This window comes from Helianthus annuus, chromosome 15 (genome assembly GCF_002127325.2).
Source record: "Helianthus annuus cultivar XRQ/B chromosome 15, HanXRQr2.0-SUNRISE, whole genome shotgun sequence".
In the NCBI taxonomy this organism is placed as follows: Eukaryota; Viridiplantae; Streptophyta; class Magnoliopsida; order Asterales; family Asteraceae; genus Helianthus; species Helianthus annuus.
In genome coordinates this window covers 72,327,599-72,335,849 of record NC_035447.2, presented here as the reverse complement: position 1 = coordinate 72,335,849, position 8,251 = coordinate 72,327,599, and the positions used below count along the sequence as shown (strand labels likewise).

Here is an 8,251-nt window from a genome sequence, read left to right as displayed (position 1 = left end):
AATGAGAAAGGGCACATCCGACCTAATTGCCCAAAGAACGCTAAGAAAGCCGATGATGGAAAGAAGACCAATGCAAGAGTCTTCAAGATGGACGCTAAGGAAGCAGTTCAAGATGACAACGTCATTACATGTACTTTTCTTGTAAATGATGTTTTTGCTAGAGTACTATTTGATTCAGGAGCAGATAAGTCATTTGTAGATGATAAGTTCTGTAAGTTGTTAAACCTACCTGTTAAAACCTTAAGTGTGAAGTATGAGGTGGAATTAGCTGATGGAACCATAGAAACCGCCTCAACTGTTTTAGATGGATGTGTTATATCCATTAGGAATCATTCTTTCCCATTATCCTTGCTTCCCTTTAAGCTAGCCGGATTCGATATAGTGATAGGCATGGATTGGTTATCGCGTAACCAAGCCCAGATTGTGTGCAACAGAAAGCAGGTAGTGGTTAAAACCCCGTCTGGTGAGTCACTCACTATCCAAGGAGATACCCAGCATGGAGTGCCTGAGCAAGTGTCCATGCTCAAGGCATCCAGATGTCTGCAGAAAGGTTGTGTCATTTATATGGCACAAGTTACTATTGATGAGCCAAAGCCGAAGACCGAAGACATCCCTGTCATCTCAGAATACCCTGAAGTATTCCCTGAAGAACTCCCCGGTTTACCACCAGATAGGCAAGTGGAGTTTCGAATAGACATCATTCCGGGTGCAGCGCCAGTAGCGAGAGCACCATATAGGTTGGCACCGACGGAAATGAAGGAGTTAAGGACGCAGTTAGATGATCTGTTAGCTAAAGGTTTTATTAGACCTAGCTCGTCTCCTTGGGGAGCGCCAATCTTGTTCGTTAAAAAGAAGGATGGATCGATGCGTCTGTGCATCGATTACCGTGAGCTTAACAAAGTCACTATCAAGAATAGATATCCGTTGCCCAGGATCGACGATCTGTTCGATCAATTGCAAGGAGCAAGCTACTTTTCAAAGATCGACCTGAGGTCAGGCTATCATCAGTTGAAGGTCAAGGATGAAGATGTGCACAAGACAGCGTTTAGGACTCGTTATGGACATTACGAGTTCCTAGTGATGCCTTTTGGGCTCACTAACGCACTAGCCGCATTCATGGATCTCATGAATCGCGTCTGCAAGCCTTATCTAGATAAATTCGTCATCGTCTTCATTGACGATATCCTTATCTACTCAAAGAACCAAGCTGACCATGAGAAACACCTTCGTTGTATTCTCAAACTTCTACATCATGAGAAACTCTATGCCAAATTCTCAAAGTGTGAATTTTGGCTTCGAGAGGTCCAATTCCTTGGACATGTGGTAAGCGAGCGTGGTATCCAAGTGGATCCCGCTAAGGTAGAAGCAGTTATGAATTGGCAGGAGCCAAAGACTCCTACCGAGATTCGCAGTTTCCTAGGATTAGCAGGATACTATAGGCGATTCATCGAGAATTTTTCAAGGATTGCTGCGCCCCTAACTTCGTTGACTCGTAAGAAGATTAAGTTTGATTGGGGCCCTAAGCAGCAGGAATCCTTTGACATTCTGAAGAAGAAGTTGAGCAATGCACCAGTGTTAACATTGCCTGATGGTATAGAAGAATTCGTGGTGTATTGCGATGCGTCACACACTGGTATGGGCTGTGTACTCATGCAGAGAGGCAAGGTCATTGCCTACGCTTCACGACAACTAAAGGTGCACGAGAAAAACTACACCACCCACGACTTGGAACTGGGTGCCGTTGTATTTGCACTGAAACTTTGGAGACACTACTTGTATGGAACGAAGTGTGTAATCTATTTGGATCACAAGAGCCTTCAACATTTGTTCAATCAGAAGGACTTGAACATGCGACAAAGGCGATGGATGGAAACTTTAAATGATTATGACTGTGAGATAAGATACCATCCAGGCAAGGCAAATGTAGTTGCCGACGCCTTAAGCAGAAAAGAGAGAGTGAAACCGATCAGAATCAACGCCAAGCGCATTGAAATAAGGAATAATTTGAACGAAAGGGTGTTAGCTGCACAGAAGGAAGTTGTGTTGGAAGCTAACTATCCTGAAGAGAAGTTAGGAGTAACTGAGGAGCAGTTATCCTATGACAAAGATGGAATGCTAAGACTAAACGGACGAATATGGGTTCCAGTCTATGGAGGACTTCGGGATGTTATCCTCCAGGAAGCCCACAACTCTAAATATTCCGTTCATCCTGGAGCTGATAAGATGTACCAGGATCTAAAAGCAAACTACTGGTGGATTGGTTTGAAGAAGTCTGTAGCTGAGCATGTGTAACACCCCGAAAACGGGTTTGGTAATCAAACCACGTTAATACTAAAAGACGGGTAAAATACCGTTAGTGGTGAAAATTTACCCGGTAAATATTAGGATTTAAGTGAATAAACCTAATATTAATTAAAAGGAGAATAAATACTTTGAGAAAAGTAAGTTTATAAGAAGCCCGAGTTAACGGGACTTAAAATAAAAAGGGTTATAACTCTCGAAACCCACTAAGTAACTAGGAATATCAACCTAGTTAATTATGTGGTTTGAAAACAATAAAGAAAACTTGGTTTATAATCCTTTTGATAACTCTAAAAACTTGAGGGACTAAAAGTGTTAAATGAGAAAATAGTTTTAATTTAATAAAAATCAAAACACCAAAACACACACTCATGTGTGTGTTCTGGTCGTGATTTACACAGGAGCCAAAAAGAGTTTTTATCAAAACCCTAAATCACAAGAAATTCAGCCAAATCAAGGGAAATCAAGCTAGGAAATTGGGGCTTTTAATAAATTAGTGATCACCAAACCTAGGGGATTACAAGGTATGTCAAAATTCGTTGTTTGATTCTATTCAAAATTATGGATGAACAATTATAATCCGAAATCAGTATTGCATGAATGTTGTTTGGATGATATTGAAGTGAAATAGTGTTTAGGAGTAAACCCTAGACAAGTATAAATTGAAATCATGCTTAGCTCAAGTAAATTCAGATTTTTGTTGATGCTAAATTGAGGTATAAGATGTTCTTAGGGTTTTGATCGCTAATAAATAGTGTTATGATGTCAAGAACATGCTTAATTTGAAAGCTGAATTCAAACGGTTCTTGATCAGAATTTACAGCCAACTTGTATTGGCTGTAACCTGGATAAAACGTGGTAAAAACATGTGTTTCTTGAGCCTAAAATGTAATTCCAGGAAATATCTTTAAAACCCCACTGGAATCGCATTTTTTCGACGAAAATTGAGCGTTTTATGAATTTTTCCGTATCAAAGGTTCAAGCTGCGTTTTCTGACAGAATCTGCAGCCCATTACGAATGTCATAACTCAATTTAGGAATTGAGTTATGCTCTCAAATTCTTACTGTAGAAAGTATTAAGTGATTAGAAGAATTGCCAATTGGAATTTCGTCAATCGGGTAAACGAGGAAATTTTAATGAATTTTTCCGTAAGCTGCAGTCAGAAGTGACGAATCTGATTGCAGCTTAGTAAATGAATTTTTACGAATTCTTGGTAAAGAGTTACATCTTTAAATTTTAACACAAGTTCGAACCCTCCGAGGGGTATGCCACACAAAAAAATCATAATTTTTGAAGACTTGTAAACAGGTTAAACAGGTCACCAAAAACAGTCTATTTTCAGTGTTATGAAACTTGACTTTTGGTGTTATAAATTATGCCCACAAAGTTCATATGTTGAAACTATGAATGAAACACGTAATTTCCTAATTTATTTAATTAGGGGTGATACGTGATAATACGGAATCTAATCATAATGTAGATTTTAGTTAAATACACGTACCATATGATTAGAGGTAGTTAACTAGTAGAAAGTTAAAATTTACTAATGACGAAGTCGAATAATGATTTCGACATAGAAAATACGTAAGGTGGAATAGTCGTATTTGTTAATGACTAATCTAACCACCTTGTGAATGATGATAGTTTGACGCCTAACAAGCTAGGTAGAAGCTTGTGGATGAAGCGGGTCAAACGGAGCGCGTACGGAAAGAAAGGCGTGGCATGGATGCAAGGTAAGTATAGCTTACACTAGTCTTATATGTTAGGATATTCTCTTATCGTATTAGTTATGAATGAGATAAATACATAATTGAGGTATGATGTTCCGGCGTGTAAACGTACGGAACAAAGTAGTCAATCATGACAAGAAACCATGTGAATGGTTAAAAGGAGTTAAATCGGTAAATTGGTCATGCGTTGACCATAACTATTGGTTTTGAAAGACACAGTAAAACATAAACCATGATAGGCTAAAAGGTGTTAAGAAATGATTAATAAGTGAAATGACCGCACGATGTAAACCGGAGCGAGTCATGTAGATGAGATGGTAATAAATATCATCTCGTCAACATATTCGGTCACTTAGACCAAATGGGTTAAAAGGTGAAGATATCACCCCTTGACAATAACGACTAATGATTTTTGTCGAGTTATATTATTTCAGGTGTAAATGTCAAATGGGTATTAGCAACGCTATGAATTAGCGGTTATAAAAGCAAGGTATTAAAAACGGGTCAATATATTGATCTGCGCCAGGTATGTGAAAAAGGGTAACCCTCATTTAGAACATGTGGTTCAAAGAGTGTTAAAATTAGTCAAGGTGAACATTTGGTTACTTGATAAGTAAACCAAATGTTTTAGGTAAGGAACATTGTATTTGGAAAGCTTAATGACTTTTCAAACAAAATCATAGGTTAAAAGAGGGATTACGGGTCAAAATAAGCATACGAGTGAAAACGGGTTTAAATTGTGTAATAAACCTGTGATTATAACCTAATATGGTAAATAACCTTAATTTGAAGTAGTGTACGTGATATAAAGGTTAAACAAGTATGTTTGTTTGATAAACGTATAAACGGGTCAAAATTTTGGTAAAAGAGTAATAAGCCGAAGACTTAAAAGTCTTAAATTTTATTAATCCGGATGTTGGATTTTAACTCCATATGACGGAAGATTAAATTACAATCATGTAGGAAGAAACGGTAGATCAAACGGATAAGCGGTTTGAAAGATACGAAAGTTTTCGTGTCGAATAATGGCAAAAATAGAGAAGCTGGATGCAGAGTCCACCGTAATTTACGGTCCCACCGTAAATTACGGTGGAGATGAATTGGTTACGGTGCTAATTGTCTGTTGTACGGTAGAAGAATAGAAACCCAGGGGCCACCGTAATTTACGGTCCCACCGTAAATTACGGTGGAGATTATTTTTTTTTATATATTTTGTTTTCTTTTGAAAATCAATTGTTTCCCGGACATCGTTCGGACATGATTTAAACCCCGTATGACTAAAGCATTTCATGTTTATGAAATGTAGGTACACCTTGGACGCCGGAAGACGATCAAGCTCAGCGAAGAACCGAACACGATAATGATGCACGCTTCCGCACTTTGCTACGTTGTAATTTTTAAACAACGAATTCGATCACGTTATGTAGAATAACTTATGATTTATAAAAGTTTTAATAAACCCGTATTTCCAAATGTTTATGAAATCTTATATTACATGATTGTTTTACGTAAAATTTACGTTAAACCTTGAATAATAAGACCGGGTGTTACAAGTTGGTATCAGAGCCTTGGTTTAAGAGATTCGAGTATGGTGGGGAGGAACCATGCTTGGACTTAAACCTTATGCTCTTGACAAAGAATAGTGTTCGGTTCGAGGCTTGATCGCAAATCCGGTAAGTACAAGTACGTGAATAGTTAGTATGCTAAAGTGTTGTAAACAACACATAGGGCTATCGTGTGATACGCGTTACCCCAATTAAAATGATTGAAATAGTTGACGAAAATACGCGCGTTGACGCGTGTAGTAGAAAAAGCCTTGTATTATAATACGGGCGATTATTACGGTTGACGTTACTAACTTTTGTGAATGTTCTAAATTGAAGGACACTCGCGTTTGAAGACGACGAGAGTCAAACGAATAGTGGATATGATGATGGAACGGTCCGAAGTATGACAAGAGGAGCATACTCACCGAGGACTAAATCGCGTAATGACCGCGAACAAGGTTAATGGCAAAGAACGCCCGTCGGGGAAAACATTACCAGGTGCACATTTTAAATAATAGCATAAATAGTAATATGCAACAATAAGTAGGAACTTAAAAGTTGCATATGTAAAAATTAAAAAAAAACTTGGAAAGACCTGGATAGAAAACCTATCCGGGATATTGTTTCCAAGAAAAACAGATAGAGGTATTACTTACATAGGGCGTGATGTGAAAACTGTAAAAAGGTCATGCGTGTCATGTGTTAATCGCTTACTCTGGCCAAGTAAGTAGCGGCATATGTTACCATGAACTTCTTACGGCGGACACGTTTACATCCGATGTAGTAAGGGCAGGGTGAATGGGACTAATTAAAAAGTGCCCAAATGAATCAGATAAGCAAAATACTTGGTAACAATGTAAACGCACAACCAAGTGACGGGAGCGTATTACATTAGGATAATGAGCCCGAGTGAAGGGACAAACAAGCATGTAAAATGATTCAGACAAGTATTGGGAAAGAGTGTACTTACACTCGAACCCAGAAAACATCAAGTATTGGGAGGGAGTGTACTTACACTCGAACCCAGAAAACATCAAGTATTGGGAGGGAGTGTACTCACACTCGAACCCAGAAAACATCAAGTATTGGGGGGGTAGTGTATTTACACTCGAACCCAGAAAACATCAAGCATGTAAAACGATTTAGACAAACATTGGGAGGGAGTGATACTTACACTCGAACCCGGAAAAATGCAAACATGTAAAGTGATGTAGATATGCATTGGGAGGTAGTGTACTTACACTCGAACCCGAAGAATACAAATAAGACTCTTAGCAGGCCGATTTTGTAAAACACCAAATTTGATAACGAAGTAGGAATATAAAAGTGAAACGAAGTCATAATACATACCGTATGGGTTGCAATAATAACGACTTCGGTAAAACACCCAGTTGGTGGGTAAGGATTTAAACACATGCGTAGACTGAGAAACAGGAACGCAAAATAGAAAGTCAAAAGACTCGGAATATGAGTCATGACTAAAAGATGATAAGAATCTTCGCAAATATAAATTTAGGTAATTGCGTTCAACCAATTCAAAGTTGGACGGGTCAAATAAAGAACGAAGTCTGACATTCATAGGTGATGAAAATTCACCTAAAATGAGTCAAACGAGTCAATTAAGAAAAAAAAAATGGAGGGGCCAAAATGACCGACGGGTCATGAACTAAAGCAAAGGGATCATTAGGGCCTCGTCTTAAAGAGACGAAAGCTTAAGAAAATAGCCTATGAGGTTAGGTGAAAGAACCTACGGGTCAATAGCGTAAGGTGAGGGAACTTGTTACGATCCCTTGCGTAAAACGAGAACGAAAAACAATAAATTAGGGGTTGTCAATTCCCTTGACATGAGTAATTACAAAGTTAAGAGATAAACGTTATACTAAAATTCAGATTTAGTAAGAAATAATATTTTTATAAATATAAATTCTAACAGGAATTTGAATAGTAATCATAAAGGGTTCAAGTCTTGACGCTGATAGGCGCAAGACGATATATTCGAAAACTGATCTTTTTGAAAATGAAAGGTTGATATAAATTAAACATGCGTGACACGATCACGGTCAAGAAATGCAATGTGAAGTGGAATCACATTATAACCAAGCGAGCGGTAAAGGTCATTTAAGTAATCTGGTTGCTTGTAAGCGGTAGATTCGGTATAACTAAACCGAATAAATGAATTCTGAAAACAGAAGAAATTGTTGCTAAAAGTGAAAGACTTCACTAAAGACCCTTAAACGGGTCAAGGTGACGGATTCACCAAGAGTTCGGTAATATCTAAAAGCAATGGAAATCGCTAAGTTAACTAAACAAGTAAAAAAAAAAAAATAACGGAATTACGCTATTTCAAGTCACATTATGTCGTATCAGGTACGTAGAGGTTCTGTAACCAGAAAGACATTACCATAATTTTTCTGGTAATACTAACAATTGGTTAGAGTATGAGTAATGCTTAAGAAATTACTCAAGTCAAAACGCATTGAGTTTAGAACTCAATGAACTATGTAAGAAAAGGTTTCGAGGACGAAACCTCTTTAAGGGGGGTAGACTTGTAACACCCCGAAAACGGGTTTGGTAATCAAACCACGTTAATACTAAAAGACGGGTAAAATACCGTTAGTGGTGAAAATTTACCCGGTAAATATTAGGATTTAAGTGAATAAACCTAATATTAA

At 37.9% G+C, this 8,251-nt stretch overlaps 1 long non-coding RNA gene across 1 annotated transcript; it reads left to right on the top strand.

Moving 5' to 3' along the window:
• Nucleotides 1–2,459: 2,459 nt before the first annotated feature.
• Nucleotides 2,460–7,198, top strand: LOC118487238. Its single transcript, XR_004880935.1, has 2 exons — nt 2,460–2,825; nt 3,947–7,198. It is a non-coding gene; the product is annotated as an uncharacterized LOC118487238 (long non-coding RNA).
• The last annotated feature ends 1,053 nt before the right edge of the window (nt 7,199–8,251 follow it).